General features: G+C 44.8%; 1 protein-coding gene across 2 annotated transcripts in view; it reads right to left on the bottom strand.

The window, feature by feature from the left end:
* Positions 1–18410, bottom strand: part of RGS6 (regulator of G protein signaling 6) — a 538337-nt gene that overhangs the window by 268410 nt on the left and 251517 nt on the right. The window lies entirely within an intron of this gene.

Genomic DNA, 18410 nt, shown 5'->3' with positions numbered 1-18410 from the left:
GTATGTGTTAACCCCTTAAGGACGAAGCCAGTTTTGTCCTTAATGCCCAGGCCATTTTTTGCAATTCTGACCAGTGTCACTTTATGAGGTCATAACTCTGGAACGCTTCAACGGATCCCGGTGATTCTGACATTGTTTTTTCGTGACATATTGTACTTCATGATAGTTATAAATTTAGAACGATATTTTTTGCTTTTATTTGTGAAAAAATCGGAAATTTGATGAAAATTTTGAAAATTTTGCAATTTTCAAACTTTTAATTTTTATGCCCTTAACCCAGAGAGTTATGTCACACAAAACAGTTAATAAATAACATTTCCCACATGTCTACTTTACATTAGCGCAATTTCTGAAACAAAATGTTTTGGGGTTAGGAAGTTAGAAGGGGTCAAAGTTCATCTGCAATTTCCCATTTTTTCAACAAAATTCACAAAACCATTTTTTTAGGGACCACATCACATTTGAAGTGACTTTGAGAGGCCTAAGTGACAGAAAATACCTAAAAGTGACACCATTCTCAAAACAGCACCCCTCAAAGTACTCAAAGCCACATCCAAGAAGTTTATTAACCCTTCAGGTGCTTCACAGGAACTAAAGCAAAGTGGAATGAAAAAAAGCAAAAAATAAAATTTTACCTAAAATGTTGCTCTACCCCAAATTTATTCACTTTTAGAAGAAATAACACAACAAAATGAACCCCAAAACTTGTTCCCCACTTTCTTATGAGCGCGCCAATACCCCACATGTGGTCAGAAACCTTTGTTTGGACAAATGGGAGGGCTCGGAACAGAAGGAGCAATATTTGAATTTTGGAAAGCAAATTTGGCTGAAATAGATTGCGGGCACCATGTTGCATTTACATGTCCGCTAAGGTACCTAAACAGCAGAAACCCCTCACAAGTGACACCATTTTGGAAACTAGACCCCTTAAGGCTTCTATCTAGGGGTATAGTGAGCATTTTGGATCCACAAGTACTTCACAGATTTTGATAACGTTACGTTGTCACATTGAAAATTTTCATTTTTTTCTCAAAAATGTTGCTTTAGCATCAATTTTTTCACTTTTTCAAGAGGTAATTCCAAAAATTTGACCCCAACGTTTGTTACCCACTTTTTTATGAGCGCGGTGATACCTCACTTGTGGTCTGAAACCTTTGTTTGGAGAAATGGGAGGGCTTGGAACGGAAGGAGCAATATTTGAATTTTGGAAAGGAAATTTGGCTGAAAAAGATTGCAGGCACCATGTCGCATTTGGAGGACCCCTAAGGTACGTAAACAGCAAAAAAACACCACAAGTGACCCCATATTGGAAACTAGGCCCCTCAAGGAATTTATCTTGATGTTTGGTGAGTACCCTGAACCTCCAGGTGCTTTACAGAAGTTTATAACGTTGAGCCATGAAAATAAAAAAATAAAATTTTACCACAAAATTGTTACTTCAACCAGGTAGCTTTTTTTTTCACAAGGGTAACAGGAAATAAATCACCATGAAATTTATTGCGCAATTTCTCCTGAGTTTGTTGATATCTTGTATGTGGTGGAAATCAACTGTTTGGGCACACTACAGGGCTCAGAAGAGAAGGAGTGCAGTTTGACTGCAAAATTGGCTGGAATCAATAGCGGACGCCATGTTGCATTAGGAGAGCCCCTGAGGTGCCTAAGCAGTGGAGGTCCCCCACAAGTGACCCCATTCTGGAAATAAGACCCCTCAAGGCTTTAATCTAGGTGTATATTGAGCATTTTGAATCCACGAATACTTCACAGAATTTGATAAGCTTAGGTTGCCATATTGAAATTTTCATTTTTTTCACAAAAATGTTGATTTAGCGACACATTTTTCACTTTTTCAAGAGGCAACAACAAAACGTGTACCCCACAGGTTGTTATCTAATTTCTTGTGAGCGCAGGGATACCCCACATGTGGCCAAAAACCTTTGTTTGGATAAATGGGAGGGCTTGGAATGGAAGGAGCACCATTTGAATTTTGGAAAAGTTGAAGTAAATTGCGCGCACCATGTCACATTAGCAGGGCCCCTTGGGTACCTATACATCAGAAACCCCCCACAAGTGACCTCATTTTGGAAACTGGACCCCTCAAGGATTTTATTCAGGAGTATAGTAAGCATTTTGAATCCACAGGTACTTCACAAAAATGTTGCTGTAGCAACAAATTTCTCACTGTTAAGGGGGCTTTACACGCTGCGACATCGCTAATGCGGAGTCGTTAGGGTCACGGAATTGGTGACGCACATCCGGCCGCATTAGCGATGTTGCTGCGTGTGACACCGATGAGCGATTTTGCATCGTTGCAAAAACGTGCAAAATCGCTCATCGGTGACATGGGGGTCCATTCTCGATTATCGTTACTGCAGCAGTAACGATGTAGTTCGTCGCTCCTGCGGCAGCACACATCGCTATGTGTGACGCCGCAGGAACGAGGAACCTCTCCTTACCTGCCTCCCGGCCGCTATGAGGAAGGAAGAAGGTGGGCGGGATGTTCCGGCCACTCATCTCCGCCCCTCCGCTTCTATTGGGCGGCCGCTCAGTGACGTCACTGTGACGCCACACGGACCGCCCCCTTAGAAAGGAGGCGGTTCGCCGGTCACAGCGACGTCGCCGGGCAGGTAAGTATGTGTGATGCGTCTGCACGATGTTGTGCGGCACGGGCAGCGATTTGCCCGTGTCGCACAACAGATGGGGGCGGGTACCCACACTAGCGATATCGGGACCGATATCGCAGCGTGTAAAGTAGCCTTTAGGCTATGTGGCCATGATCCAGCGACACGGCGTCTAGTACACAGTGTCAGCCTCCTGCAGAAATGTGAGTGTTGTCCACGGGAGAACGCAGCTGCCCATGCCCACGATTTGGGTTCAGGCTGCTGTGGACTTTAGTTTTATTCTACCTGCAAAGAACACTCATCTCCGCAGCATAAATTGACATGCTGAGGCTCGGGAAGCTGCGCCACAGGTCGGTTTATGCTGCGGAGAAAAGAAACACAGTGGGCACGGGATTTCTAAAAATCCTGCCACTGTGCTTCTACTGCACAACGCAGCGTTATGGACGCAGGGAAAACACTCTGCGCCCAAAACGCTGCAAACCCTGATTGTGGGCACACAGCGTAAAATGCTACAGTGGATGAATGGATAGATGTCAAACATATATAACGTCCCACCCCCCTGCATATTCTAAGCTGGCGCCCTTTAGTGCCTTTCATGTGACACTAAAGGATGCCTAGCCTTGTATTTAGCCCAAAAAAAAAAAAAAAAAATTAAAATAAATGACGTGGGGTCCCCCCTATTTTTGATAGCCAGCTAGGGTAAAGCAGACAGCTGTAGCCTGCAAACCACAGCTGACAGCTTCATCTTGTCTGGTGATCAATTTGGAGGGCTCCCCAAGCTGTTTTTTTTTTTTTAATTATTTATAAATAAATAATTAAAAAAAACAAACAAACGTGGGATCCCCCCAAATTAGATCACCAGCCAAGGTGAAGCTGACAGCTGGGGTCTGGTATTTTCAGGATGGGAAGAGCCATGGTTATTGGACTCTTCCCAGCCTAAAAATAGCAGGCCGCAGCCGCCCCAGAAGTGGCGCATCCATTAGATGCGCCAATTCTGGCGCTTCGCCCCAGCTCATCCCGCGCCCTGGTGCGTTGGCTAACGGGGTAATGAATGGGGTTGATACCAGGTGTGTAATGTCACCTGGCATCAAGCCCAGCAATTAGTTATGTCACGGCGTCTATCAGATACCCGACATAACTAATTGACAGTAATAAGAAAAAAAATTGACAACAAAAAAAAATTTATTTGAAAAAACACTCCCCAAAACATTCCCTGATTAGCCAATTTATTGAAAAGAAAAAAAAAAAATCCACTATAATCCATTTGGACGTCCCACGTCGACTCTGGACCTTCTAGAATATGGGGGACACGTTCAGGGAACGTATCCCCCATTTTCTAGGAGGGCAGACCCTCCATTTGAGGAGAGTGGGTGCAAAAAGCTGCACCCACCCTCCCCGGGTCACAGCTGCACAGTGCTGAGCAGCAGCAGCAGCAGCCAGCGTCTCACAGCACAGGAAGCTGTCATCTGCTCGGCACATGTGACCAGAGTCTGCAGAGAAGGAGGAGGGGGCCGCGGGGGATCAGCGCTCCGGTATGTATGACAACGGGGGACACCGGGGGACACCAGGGGGGGGGTAGGGGGGGACCCGGCAGGGCCTAGGGAGCAGGTTTCTGTCGTATGTGTTATGGCACATACGACAGAAACCATAGGAACACTGTAAATGCGGCCGGCGCGCTGCTGTGCTCTCCGATGCGCGCGGCCATCTTGGATTTTCGGGAGGGGGTTGGGGGTCGGGGGGGGCACTTTGGGGACACCGAGGGGACCGGAGGGAACCGGGAAAAAGATTTATCTCCCATCTGGCATGTTTGATCATGCCAGATGGGAGATAAATGATTTTTTACCGGCGCGGTCATTTACTATAACTTGATGATCGGTATACGGTGTATACCGGTCATCAGGTGAGCGGGGACCGGAAAAACCGGCCCGAATCATGATCTCCAGGGTCTCAGCTACCCCCGGCAGCTGAGACCCCGGAAATTTTCTGACTCTGGGGGGCGCTAGACCCTTTTTTCCGACCGCCGTTTTAAAACGGCAGAAAGGAATAAGTACCCTTTTTTAGTGCCGTTTTAAAACGTAACGCGGTCGTAATGGGGTTAAGTATGAATACTGAACCTCAAGTTCACTCATATCTAGTCATGGATAAAGATGAGCAATCCCAAACTGTAAAGTTCGGGGTTCGCATCGAAAACAAAGACTTTTTTTTTTAAAAAAAAATTGTGTTCGAGTTTGGGTGCTTTCCGTATGCAAACCACTTGATCAAGCATCGCTGTGCTCGGGTACGCTTGGCATTCAGCCCAGTGCGATCAGCTTGCAGTGTTTGAACGGCTTGCACTGGGAGCAAAACCAACATTTTTGGATGTAGTGTGTATAAAAAAAAAAAAAAAAACACCCTTCCCCGGAAATGCTCTGTTTATGGCTGACTGCATGTGGGTGGTGAACTGAACTGCCAATCAGTGACTTCCAATGGGTCAAGTCCAGGTTCAGAACTGAACTTTATCTAAAGTCTGGCTGAACCCCATGAATCGAACTTCCACAGATACGCTTATCTCCACTCATAGGAGTAAATATAATAGAACGAATTTCAACAAAATTGCTATATCAGAGCATCTTTGTGCTCTTAAGCGGGCTTTACACGAGACGATAGATTGTGCGATATGTCGTTGGGGTCACGGTTTTCGTGACGCACATCCGGCATACCACACGACGTGCTTTCGTGTGACACCTCCTAGCGACGCAGTATCGCTCACAAATCGTGAGTCGTGTACTCGTCGCTAGGTTTCATAAAATTGTTTAATTAAAATGGCGGCGGTAGTTCATCGTTTCCGTGGTATCACACGTTGCTCCGTGTGACACCACGGGAACGATGAACAACAGCTTTACCTGCCTCCCGCGGCACCCGACGGCTTAATGAAAGGAAGGAGGTGGGCGGGATGTTTACATCCCGCTCATCTCCGCCCATCCGCTGCTATTGGCCGCCTGCCATGTGATGTCACCTTGATGCCGAACGTCCCGCCCACTCGAGGAAGTGGACGTTCGTCGCCCACAGCGAGGTCGTCCGGAAGGTAAGTACGTGTGACGGGGGTTAAACGAGTTTGTGTGCCATGGGCAACTAATTGCCCGTGACGCAAAAACGACGGGGGCGGGTACGATCGATTGTGCTATCGCACAATCGATCGTCTCGTGTAAAGCAGGCTTTACTGTATATCCAAATGGTCAAAGAGACATAAAAAGGAGTAGGAGAAATTACAAATGGAACTAAAACCGGAAAAGAGAAGTACTTGATGCAACAGTATTTGTAAGGCCTCTGTTCCACTTGCGCTTTGCTTCCGATGCGAGAGCATCGGAAGCAATATGCTAATGACCCACAGCTTCCACTCTGCTACGAGCGTGAGCCGAGGGTCACGCAACTGTGATCCAATCTTGCAATTGGATCACAGCTGCGGAGAAGAGGAAGCACTTTCTTCCTCTTCTCCGCGGCCTGTCTGTGCGTACATCGAACTGCAGTCGGATGACATCCTAGTGCAGTGCGATGTTTCACACGCACCCATAGACTTGTATGGGTGCGTGTGCGCCGAGACTCTCAGACAATCACAGCATGCTGTGATTTTTTTCTCATACCAATTTGACATGAGAAATCAATCGCAGATGGATACTGCCCATAGTTTTGCACTGGTGAGAGTGCAATCCAATGTTTTATCAGATTGCACTAGTCCATGCAAAACGCAAGTGGAATGGATCCCTCAGGTACATTGCGAAATCAAAAGCGGCAAAACCTGTTTGGTAATCAGCAAAGAAGAACAACCCTGATGGGCATTTCACGTGCAGCTCTTCCGAGGGCTGTACAATATACAATATTAGATAAATAATTAAAAATAAATCCAAACGGCTCATGTATAGGAACCCAAAAGAGATAATATACACTATAATTAAAGCAAATGACAACATTTTATTTTCTGCTTTTACTGTAAAGCATAAAAAAGCTGCTCTGAATCCTAAAATCTATTTTTTTTTTGCTGTTAAAAGCTGCTTAAGGAGCATTGGGAAAAATCCAGCTTTAGCCTGCAACAAAATTGAATGTCAGATGCACTTGAAGATGATGAATATTTCCCAATGGAAGATCATAAACTGGGACACCTCGCTGAATAGAAGCATAAAAAAGTGACAAAGATTCCAGTAAAAGTTTATTAGTCAATTTAATATCAGGAATGTACCAGATGTAACCGGGCCACACTATAGGGGATCAAGAGAACCACACGCTCTTCATATAGATAACCATTAATATGGCAACTGAATGTAGTGAATGTAAAATATGTAATATTGCTCCAAATTCCTAATAAAGCACACACCTGTAAAGCACAGTTAAAGAGTTTGTCTGATATTCAGACATTTAATTAGAATACAAAAATCTGGACCAAATGAAATATAAAAATTCTATTATATTTCTAATTAATTTTCTTCCTGTTCTTTTCAGTAGCTGAATTTTAAAGGGAAACTGTCACCAGATTTGTGCCTTATGTCTAAGTAGTGTTTTGACCACGGGGAAGGAGTGCGAGAATTCAGTGTGGTGAGCCCTGGTCTGTGCAGTTTTTATAAAGACAGCCAGGCCAGCGAACGAGAGCAACCACTGACCCTCGTGTCTCCACAACTGGTGGCAGCGGTAGGATGCTACTCAGCCTGGCTGACCCAGGGGAGCTGCATGAGACAGGTATTCATAGACACCATCCAAGGGCTCCAAACCCAGGGAGGCATGTCTAGCAGGCCATAGGTGAGGGATACAAGATTCGGACACCACCATGTCCAACCCCACCAGCTCAGCTTTTGTAAGAGGACCGGAGTGGTCATACAGCGTCAGCAGTAAACAACTACTACAGAAGCTGTGCCAGTGTCGAAAGATTGAATACAGGGCCACAGACACCAGGTCTGATTTAATCCAGGAATTGGTCAGTTGGGAGGACGACGATTAACCTGATGGAGGATGACACAGAGGGCGTAAACTATGTGCCAGATCAAGGATCCCATAATAGTCTGCAATCAATAACCCAGTCCGAAGCATCCCAAATCTTGGAGTTGTTGGCTGCAATTGGGCCCGAAGCCTCAAGCAAGGAGAGGGCTTGTGTTCTGCAATCAGTTATGGGCGTTATAGTTCACCTACTACCAGCTACTCGAGCAGGACTATTCTACTACCCTGCAAAAGCCACCAGGACAAAGGTCTAAAAACGTGGCCTGTGACTTGCCCAATCAACGGCCCTGTTATACATGGGGGTATCTTGGACATATGGACAAAGATGGTCTCCAAAGCCTGCTGGCCTAGACGGTTGTCTGCAGAGACAAGCCAATGGGGTTCGAGGAATGCCATCCCCACGATACACAAGCAGTGGAGGAAATGATCTACCCAGAAGGACACTCTACCTCAGCCAGCCTCCACCCCCCCATGCCTGGAGCTCGCCTACCTGCTCAGCCGGTCAACGTCTGCCAAGACAAGACATCGGGGTTTGAGGGATGCTACCCCCAGGATACACAGGGAGTGATCTACCTCGTCAGACACTCTACCCCAGCCAACTTCCATTGCCCCCCTGCAGCCTGACGACTTCAGTGACATGCAAACTCAGGGACCTAGAGACACTGAGTCTTTCGTCACCTTGGTCAGCCAAGATATTGTTTCCCCAGAACACCCTTTAGCAGACCACCAAGTGACCACCTCCCTGGCTGACAGCCAGGACTTAGACATCTCTCTGGCACATGTGCAGTTGGACAGGGAGACAGACCAGGGAGAGGTTGAATTGAAGCTCATGGATGGACTCCCAATACCTGATATTATGAGGAACGACATAGGACAAGAACTATACAGCCAGTTTATCATAGCCATCACCCGCAACCAAGCCAAGCTGCACCTTTATGCAGATCCTTCTATGATCTCTTCCAAAGATAACCCAGATCCCCAGCCTCCATCACCCTCCTCTGAGCCAACTACAGTGAGTACACCTAACCAGGCTGTGGCTATAGATTGGGGGAGAGATCGTAAGGAGTTTGGGGAAGCCCAACTCATGGACCCCATCTTAGAGCTTGTCTGCAGTAAGCCTGCCCAGCCTGGGGGAGATAATCATGGGGAGATGTATAGATGGGAGCCTCTGTTGCTGACCTAAACATCAAAAAGGCAAAGATTATGGAAATGTCAGCATATCATCCCTAGAAGAGGACAGGGATGATTGGAAGTCTATCACGTCTGGACGCCCAGTCAACTGCGACTCTTGACAGGATCCAGCAGTTATCCAGGGATATTTAAGAAGGGGGAGTAATATGATAAAAGCATCTGGCTACTTGTGTGTGTGTGTGTGTGTGTGTGGGGGGGGGGGGGGGGGTGAACTGTTCTTAATTAGTTAACCATTGTTTCTTCCTAAACTGATTGGAGCCTTATTGTCTATAAATGTGTATTCCCCACAGCCCTTCTGACTACATAGTTCAGAGAAAAATTATGCAGTAACTGAGAGCTATAAAAGGGCCTTGCTTCTGTCACCAGTGTATTACTCTACATGCCCACAGCCGAGAAACTTCGACTCTAGCTGGGGAATCACAGAACTGCATTAAAAGAAGGATTCTACATAATCTCAGCTGAGGAACTTTGGTTCCGACTGAGGAAATACAGAACCGCTTCCTAAACTTGCAGCTATCTCTTCTCAGTGGATGCCCACCAAAAGTGGGGTGCTGAAGGGTGAGACTCTGTTTCTTGTACCATCTTGTGTTTTTGCCGGGAATGTACCGTACTATGTTTTTGCCTATTGGTGAACCAATAAAGTCTTACCAATGTCTGGTTCATGGGGAAGGAGTGTGAGCGTTAAGTGGGATGAACCCTGGTCCGTGCAGTCTTTATAAAGGCCAGCGGACGAGAGAACGCACTGACCCTCATGTTTCCACAGTGCACACATAGGATATATAGGGATCATGGCGTCATGGAACAGGAGCAGCATTTCATAGTATACATATAACAAATGTCATTATTTTCCTATGTTTTACAGGTTACATTTATTTGGAGGAACTGTACAGTAAAGAACTCACTGAAAAGAACCTATCACCAGACAAGATCTACACCAGTGGCCAAAATTGAGGCAACACCTGCAATTTTTCAGCATCACCAATATGTAATGAAAGTTTTCGCTGACTTACTTACTTGAACACTCGCCCTCTTCGGCTATATGTATTCTATGTTTGTTTATAGTGAGCTGGGTGGGATTTAAGACCGATATTGTGCGATTAAAAGGCAGTTTTTATATTTTAAAGCCAGTTTGTTATCAAAAGGTAAGCAATTACATGTTTTTATTCTGTTATACTGTCTCTGAATTTTATGATATAAAATTGACACTCATTTGATTAACTTTTATTTCACGTGCAGTATTAATGACTGCATCTTTGTATGGCAGCCAGCTAATAAAAATTAAGCTTAGATTTAATTTAAGAAATAATTAATTACATTTGTGAATTAACAGTGTGATATATTGACAAGTGATTTTCACCATTTTTTTTGTTTATATTTGAGATTTTTGAAATAGCTAGCAGTATTAGACAGGAGTGGTCACCTAAGAAGAGAGCCAAAGCTGCTACTTTAAAGGCCCAGTCACACTAAACAACTTACCAGCGATCCCAACAACGATACAACCTGATAGGGATCGCAGGTAAGTTGCTAGGAGGTCGCTGGTGAGATGTCACACTAAGCAACGCTCCAGTGATCCCACCAACAACCTGACCTGGCAGGGATCGCTGTAGCGTCGCCAGCAACCAGTGATCAGCCCCCAGCCAGCAGCGCCGCGTGGCAGCATGCTGCGCTTGGTAACTAAGGTAAATATCGGGTAACCAACCCGATATTTACCTTGGTTACCAGCGCACACCGCTTAGCGCTGGCTCCCTGCACACCTAGCCACAGTACACATCGGGTTAATTACCCAATGTGTACTCTGCTACGTGTGCAGGCAGCAGGAGCCGGCTTCTGCGGATGCTGGTAACCACGGTAAACATCGGGTAACCAAGAAGCCCTTACCTTGGTTACCCGATATTTACCTTCGTTACCAGCATCCACCGCTCTCAGCTGTCTGTGCCGGCTCCTGTTCTCTGCACTCTTAGCCACAGTACACATCGGGTTAATTACCCGATGTGTACTGTGGCTACGTGTGCAGAGAGCAGGAGCCAGCACTGACAGCTGAGAGCAGCGGATGCTGGTAACGAAGGTAAACATTGGGTAACCAAGGTAAGGGCTTCTTGGTTACCTGATATTTACCGTGGTTACCAGTGTCCGCAGAAGCCGGCTCCTGCTGCCTGCACATTCAGTTGTTGCTCTGTCGCTGTCACACACAGCGATGTATGCTTCACAGCGGGAGAGCAACAACTAAAAAATGGTCCAGGACATTCAGCAACAACCAACGACCTTCACAGCAGGGGCCAGGTTGTTGCTGGATGTCACACACAGCAACATCGCTAGCAACATCACTGCTATGTCACAAAAGTTGTTCCTTAGCAGCGATGTTGCTGGCGATGTTGCTTAGTGTGACGTGGCCTTAAGAGAAGAAGGGTACAGTTACCGGGAAATTGCAGCATGAATTGGAAATGGGATCTCATCGGCCAGCGTTCTTAAAGTGTGTAAGCCGTTTCAAGAGACTGGTTCGATAAAGAATAAACCAGGTAGAGGAAGGAAGAAGGCTACAACTCCTCAGACTGGTAGAAGACTTGTTAGAATCACCCTAAATAACAGGAAATCAACGGCTATTGACATCAACAAGGAGCTCATCAACACTGGAGTGACAGTGTCCGATCGGACAGTTCAACGACGATTGGTAAACGCGAGGTTAAGAGCCAAAATATCATATAAAAAGCCATTTTTTAATGCATCGCAACGTCAGAAACGTCTGCAGTGGGCCAAAGAACATTCTAAATGGACTAATGCACAATGGAGAAATGTTTTATGGAGCGATGAGACACGCATATCCATCTTTGGCAGCAACGGTGTCCGCTACGTTCGATGACAACCTGGGGAGGATTGCAGAGTGTACAGTACCCACCATGAAGCATCCTCTGAGTGTTATGGTATGGGACTGCATGTCAGGAGATGCAGTTGGTAGGCTGCAGGTAATTGCTATCCAACTAAGTACTAACATTTTAGTGTTAGATATGAAAATAGGACAAATAAATGGCTTTTCTCCCACAGTCATCTGAGTGGCAAAAGTGTCCAATTTGTTGACAAATGAACACATTTCCTGCTAATATTGTGTTTCAATATAAGATTGTTATTTTTACTTTAAAAACTTTACTGTGAAAAAAAAAAACATTCATGAAATTTGGATTTGTATTGGCAAAATGCTAAAAATTCACAAATCTTGAGGTTGTTGCCTTAATTTTGGCCACTAGTGTATGTAAATAAATGTGTCTAAGGCTACATTCACACGGCAGGATTTTAAATCCGTATGTGTGAGCCAAAACCAGGAGTGCGTGAAAAATACAGAAGTGTTTATTATACCTCTCCTCTTATTGTTCCATTTATGGTTTGGGGTTACAAAGACTTATGTAAAATACTGACCAAATACTGCCATGTGAACTGGGCCTTACGGTTTGTATTCGATTTAGTGACTCTGTTAATAAAATGTACAGCTCACAAGGTACTGATAAATGCTTAATTTTCTTTGACTTTGTTACCTTAGGGCACTGCAGGACACAGCAATGGTCATTTAGACATTCTTATGACACGCAAGTCAAGAATTCAGTGCCAAATAGGAATAACGTTTGGAACACCATTCTAAGTCCGAACTGGGTGCAAAAACCCATAGTGATGTTTTTTTAGGTTTTTGCACCCAGTTCGGACTTAGAATGGTGTTCCAAACGTTATTCCTATTTGTTAGTATTTTTTCGTTTGTGAACCCTCCCCAACCACACCTATTGCCAATCCATATCATACGCATAAATAGCCTGGGTCTCAGCTTCCCATACACGGTAAGTTTTTTAACTGCATGAGAGGACACACACAAGCTAGGGACCCCAACGTAGAGAAATACTTTGGCGTAGTGTTTGGGCTCTATTGCATTGATCAATTCAGTAGCTAAATTTCTCTTGATTCATATGTTCATGGCAGTAATGCAGATTCCATTTTTCACATATTCACTCTTGCATATAGCTATTGGATTTTTCAAGTCAGTATTCACACAGCAGTTTCTGCTATTTCATGTGTTCCCCTTGCATAGTCACTGGTGTGCATACCTTATCTCCCCATAAGAATTCAGTGCCGTCTTCCCCCACTTTCCGACGTTAATTAACAGGAAGTGAGCGTTGAAGTTGCCACTCAGTTCCTGATGCTTTCAAGTCTGAAGGTGGGAGATGCCGGCATGGATTGGTCATGGGTCTTGCGTGTCATAATAATATCACATTGGCCCCGGGAACACAAGTTCTAACATCGCAGGATCCGTGCTAGCAGCGGAAGTGAGTATATACTTTTTTTATTTTGATGGGGGCAAACATGGGGAATGAGACAACCCCTTTAACTCTTTATTTTCATATGAGGAAGAAATAAAGCTTATTTGGAATTGGTTTGTCCTAATATTACAATAAGGAGCTCTGCACAGATCCTTGCTTCAGGCAGGGCTCCTGTTCAAAGCAGAAATGTTTGTATTTATATCCGGTTTATGGATTCCTAGTCTTCCCTGAAAAACAGCCGACTCCATATAATGTAAAATACTAAGTTCACAGATTGCTTTTTGCTGCTTTTTTTCCTGCAGGCAATACCTGCTCTCTTGGCAGTAAAGAAGCTGTTTACAATAAGCAGGCTTTGTTGTGTTTTGCTTTTTTTGCTGATTATTTGTGGTTTGGGTGCAGATATGTCATTTGTCTACAGTACATGTATAATAAAGTTAGTTTCATTCACCAAAAAAGCAGCAAAAATGCCTGGTAGCGTTTTCGCACTTATTGTTTCTATGTGAAAAATTGCTGCAAAACAATTTGAAAAAAATTGACATGCGGTTTTGGTGCATTTTTGCACTATGAGTTTTTCTTAATGAAGTCAATGGGTGGAAGGGCTAAAAAACGCAGGGAAAAAAATTACCAACAATTCACATGCTGCAGATTATTTTCTGCACCAAATGTGAAAGGAAAAAATAAGCAACAACAAGTGCACAAGTGTTCAGAATTCTCATCGACTTTGCTAGCATAAAGATTTGTGACAAATCTGCACCAAGTCTGCATAAGGCTAGGTTCACATTTCCGTTGTTTATGATCAGTCACAATCCGCCGCTCTGATAAACACTGCAATCCATTTGGCGGATTCCGTTGTTTCCCATAGACTTGTATGAGCGGCGGATTGCGATTGATGGCCTTGCATTGCATCCACCACCAGACTGATCAATCGTGGAACGTCTGACCGTTGGGCGGCAGGAACGCAGCATGTAACGTTTTTTGAGCAGCGTAATCCTTATGTTTTCACTGCGCATGCTCAAATCTTGTGTTTAATCATTCAAATGAATGTCTCTCTCTCGACGGCCAAACGATCAGCTGATCGCCCGCCGGCCGGCTTCTGTGAGCGATCAGCTGATCTCCCGGCCGCCGGCTTTTGAGAGCGATCAGCTGATCGTTCCCAATAGCCGGTCGATTATCTGATCGTTCACAGAAGCCGGCGGCCGGCTATTGTGAACGATCAGCTAATAGTTTTACAATGGAATCCGCTTTATCATGACAATGAATTCCAATTCTAGTCACCCGTTGTACAACGCATCAGTCGCAAGCGTCAAGCAACGCATGTGACTAATGCAAAACAACGGAAATGTGAACCTAGCCTAAAAAAAAGCATTAAAAAATGCACTGTGCGCACACAGCCTAAGAGTACAATGATCTTGTGCTTAATTTGAGTAAGAAATCAGTTCAATCTCTCACCCTCACATCTGTCTATTTCCCACCAGTTATTACCAGAATTTATTTTTTTCAGCCATGCTTTGAAACAATAGCCTGAACAGGAGCTTGTAAATTTGGTCATTAGTTGCAATGACATTTAAAATGAGCATCCAATAGACGATATGACAGAGGTTGCAAAATAAAATCATGAGCACGAGCAGAAAATTCCCTAACTCCTTGCAAATGTTGCTTTTGATGTCAGAGTCAGATGAAAGGTCAGAAGTGCTACAACCACTGGACCATAAAATATGGAAATGAAGAATACAAGCAAATATAGTATTTTAATAATAAACAAGCCTCTTTGACACTCACATTATTATTTAAAGTTAAAACTTGACCTATATGAATTTAATGTATAGAACATATTTGGAATTTTTATGTGTAGTGTCCCAATTACTAAGAACTTGCTAAGTAGGAACATGGTGATTAAAGGTGGTTTGATGATACCTAAGTAGAATATCAATTCCCTTTCTAATAGGATAACTGGGTTTTCTCCCTTGTGTGCGCATGACCTCATTGTAAAATCAAAAAAATTTGAACACTTCTATTAAAGGAGGTTTTTAAAAGAATATGCAAAAAAAAATCAAGTGTTTGAAGTGTTGATTTTCTATGTCTATTTTTTTAATATCACCATATTCTTAGTTAAGTTTCAGAACACATAATCAGAGGTTCTTTGGTAACCTTGAATTACGATATTTTAGGCAACATGACGTTTTTTATTTTATTATTTTCATTCTTTTTGCCTCATTAATACAAAACTAAATTGAATGCTTAGCTGTACAGTCATTTTCGTGTCTGAATTTCCAGATCTTCTGTCATTAGACCGTAGAAGTTCTAAAATATTTAATGTGTCTTAGGCTTCTGCATTATCCCAAATATGTCAATTATTTTCAGCAGAACACAGAGCATCACAGTTTGCTTTGGAGGCACGATGGAAATATTAACAACTATATTCCGTTTGGAATAAGATGCTAAAATTATCATTTCCAAGGTTATCTTTTTATTTCTTACAGTTAAACTTGATTTTGCTTAAGGTTCGTTTCAGGGGGAAAACAAAAAATGCAATAATTGAGAAAAAAATATTGTTACATTCATTAAGACTTTAGTTTATATTTAATGAGAAGAACAACAGCCATCCATCCCAGCATGCAGTATTATCTTTTCAGGTAGGACATTATGTGCCTGCCTTTGATTTGTTGCTTCCTTCGAAGCAATCCATTGTTCAGATTGCTTGTGATCATTTCAATCAATGATGTCCATGATAAGACTTACTGCTCGTATATTTAATTTCTGATTAAATAAATATACAAAAGAAGCAAATTAATTATAATTATATACTCTGTAAAAGCCAATGGTTTTTCTATCTACATAGTCCTTTTTTGACATACTGTTCTCTAACCAATGTCCCAAAATAATTAGAAACAAGAGTGAAGAACCAGCATTGACAATCAAATGGAACCCCAAAATACACGGTGGGCAACAAATTAGAAGGAAAAGATATAAAATCCAGCATACCATTCCTCTAAAAGTTTATTCTTTATTCAATCTTTAAAATTCCATGTAAATTTTCATATTCCGGGCACCAGCTCTGCCTTACGCATTTCGGTTATAGTCCTTACTCCAGGGGTGGGGAACGTCCAGCCTGCGGGCCATATGTGACCCGCGATTAAGTTTTCTGTGGCCCCCGGGCTCATTCCTTGGTCCGCAGTGGTCGGGCCAGCCACCACGTCTTGCCGGCCGCCAGCGCTTTAAATCCCCATGTGCTCTGCAAGGATGCGCATTCATGAGTCACATTTGCACTCGTGCTAGTCTCACATCACATCACCAGGCACAGCCGCAAACTCTCTTGATAGGAGCAGGTCGGCTGCATGTATTTCTATGCAGCTGAGACGCTCTTGTGCAGAGAATGTGCGGCCCTGCCGGGTGATGTGATCTGAGACTAGCGCGAGTCACTTGCAAATGTGACTCTGGCGCCGAAACGTTCATTACTGAACGCTACGAGAGCATACCATTGGGTCCTCCCACTGGCCAGTGCCAATATGCTCAGGATTTACTTTTTGTGTGGGGTTAGCACTCTGCGCTCCTGTCCCACAGAAGACGAGCAGCAGCAGCAGCTTCACAGCTTCCAGTGCTGTGTGCCCCCCGGTGCTGTGTGCCCCAGTGCTGTGTGCCCCCTCCCCTAGTGCTGTGTGTGCCCTCCAGTGCTGTGTGCCATCTCCCCCAGTGCTAAGTGTCCATGTGCTGTGTGTTCCCCTGTTCTGTGTACCCCCCAGAGTGCCGAGTGCCCCCCGTACTGGGTGCCCTCTCCAGAGCTGTGTGCTACCCCCCAGTGCTGTGTACCGCCCTCAGTGCTATGCCGGTGATGTCCAGGTTTCCCTGTGCTTTCCGTGCCCCCTTAGTGATGCCTGTACTCCAGAAGTGCTGTCCGTGCTTCCCAGTTCCCCCCAGTGATGTATGTGCTCCCCTAGTGTTATCCAATTTCCCCAGTGCACCCCTAGTGTGTCTTTGCCCCCTAGTGCTGTCCGTGCTCCCCTCGTGATATCCAAGCACCCCCTTTTGCTGTCATGCCCCCAAGTGCTGTCCATGCCTCCCAGTGAAGTCCGTAACCCCAAGTGATGTCTGTGCCCCTCTAGTGATGTCTGTGCTCTGGAAGTGCTGTCCATGCCTCCCAGTGATGTCTGTACTCCCCCAGTGCTTTCCGTGCCCCCCTAGTGATGCCTGCTCCCTAGTAATGTTTGTCCCCCAACAGTGGTGTCCGTGCCCCCCACGTGCTGTCTGTGCCCCTCAGCCATATATCTACCTCCTAGTGATGTCTGTGCCCCAGCGACTCTTGTGATGTATATGCCCCAGCCCCTCCTGTGATGTGTATGTCCTCAGTGCCTCCAGTAATGTATATGCCCTAAGCCTCTCCTGTGATGTATATGCCCCAGCCCCTCTTTGATGTATATGCCCCAGCCCCTCTTTTGATGTATATGTTCCCAGCGTCTCCTGTGATGTGTATGCCCCCAGCGTCTCCTGTGATGTGTATGGCCCCCAGCGTCTCCTGTGATGTGTATGGCCCCCAGCGTCTCCTGTGATGTGTATGGCCCCCAGCGTCTCCTGTGATGTGTATGGCCCCCAGCGTCTCCTGTGATGTGCATGCCCCCCAGCATCGCCTGTGATGTGTATGCCCCCAGCGTCTCCTGAGATGTGTATGCCCCCAGCATCTCCTGTGATGTGTATGGCCCCCAGCCTCTCCTGTGATGTGAATGCCCCCCAGCATCTCCTGTGATGTGAATGCCCCCCAGCATCTCCTGTGATGTGCATGCCCCCAGTGTCCCCTGTGATGTGTATGGCTCCAGCATCTCCTGTGATGTGTATGCCCACAGCGACTTCTGTGATGTGTATGCCTCCAGCATCTTCTGTGATGTGCATTCCTCCAGCGTCTTCTGTGATGTATACATCACAGGAGGGGCTGGGGGCATACACATCACAGGAGACGCTGGGGCATATACATCACATTGGAGATGCTGGGGCACATACATCACAGGAGGGGATGGGGGCATATATATAACAAGAGGGGTTGATGCATATACATCACAGGAAGGGCTAGGGAATATACATCACATTGGAGACACTGAGACATGTACAAACATAGCTGGGGGCATATATGTCACAGAAGGGGTTGGGGGCATATATATCACAGGAGGGGCTGGGGGCATATATATCACAGGAGGGGCTGGGGGCATATACATCACAGTATATATATATATATATATATATATATATATATATATATATATATATATATATATATATATATATATATATATATATATATATATATGGTATATATATATATATATGTCCCCAGCCCCTCGTGTGATGCATGTGCCCC

The sequence above is a fragment of the Anomaloglossus baeobatrachus genome, chromosome 12 (genome assembly GCF_048569485.1).
Source record: "Anomaloglossus baeobatrachus isolate aAnoBae1 chromosome 12, aAnoBae1.hap1, whole genome shotgun sequence".
NCBI lineage: Eukaryota > Metazoa > Chordata > Amphibia > Anura > Aromobatidae > Anomaloglossus > Anomaloglossus baeobatrachus.
This window is presented reverse-complemented; position numbering and strand designations above follow the sequence as displayed.